The sequence below is a fragment of the Piliocolobus tephrosceles genome, chromosome 12 (assembly GCF_002776525.5).
Source record: "Piliocolobus tephrosceles isolate RC106 chromosome 12, ASM277652v3, whole genome shotgun sequence".
In the NCBI taxonomy this organism is placed as follows: domain Eukaryota; kingdom Metazoa; phylum Chordata; class Mammalia; order Primates; family Cercopithecidae; genus Piliocolobus; species Piliocolobus tephrosceles.
This window is the reverse complement of record NC_045445.1, coordinates 5,086,939-5,087,386: the sequence shown is the minus strand read 5'-3', so window position 1 is coordinate 5,087,386 and position 448 is coordinate 5,086,939. Positions and strand designations below refer to the sequence as shown.

Genomic DNA, 448 nt, shown 5'->3' with positions numbered 1-448 from the left:
CCAAGCAACTGCCCTCCTGACGCCCCTAGCAAACAGCTTGGTAGCTGAGTCATGCAGAGCTCAAACCAGACACTGGGATTTGGGTGTCACCTAGGCAACAGATAGCTTCCCGGAGAGAGAAAGGGAAGCAATCAGCCCCTGAAATCAGCAGATGCTTATCTCCTCCTACGCAATGGCCTCCCCAGGCACACAGAGCTGCCAGTGTTGCTGGGGGCAGAGCCACCCTGACTAGCTCTTACCTGAGGCCCAGTCTGCAGACCTGTGGGTGCCCTTCTGCAGCACCCCTTCCTTCTGAGCAGCAGGCAAGCCCGCGTTCTGGGAGAAAACTGGCCAGGGCTGCCGTGAGCACGTTAGGTCCAGGGCAGACCTTCCACCCAAGGAGAAGGCCACCCTTGAAGGTCAAGCTTTCCCATCAGTGGAAAGCCAGATTTTCTCCACTACCATTTTC

At 57.1% G+C, this 448-nt stretch overlaps 1 protein-coding gene across 1 annotated transcript in view; it reads right to left on the bottom strand.

Moving 5' to 3' along the window:
- The window catches only part of IDS (iduronate 2-sulfatase), a 28,953-nt gene that overhangs the window by 24,454 nt on the left and 4,051 nt on the right, over positions 1 to 448 (bottom strand). The window lies entirely within an intron of this gene.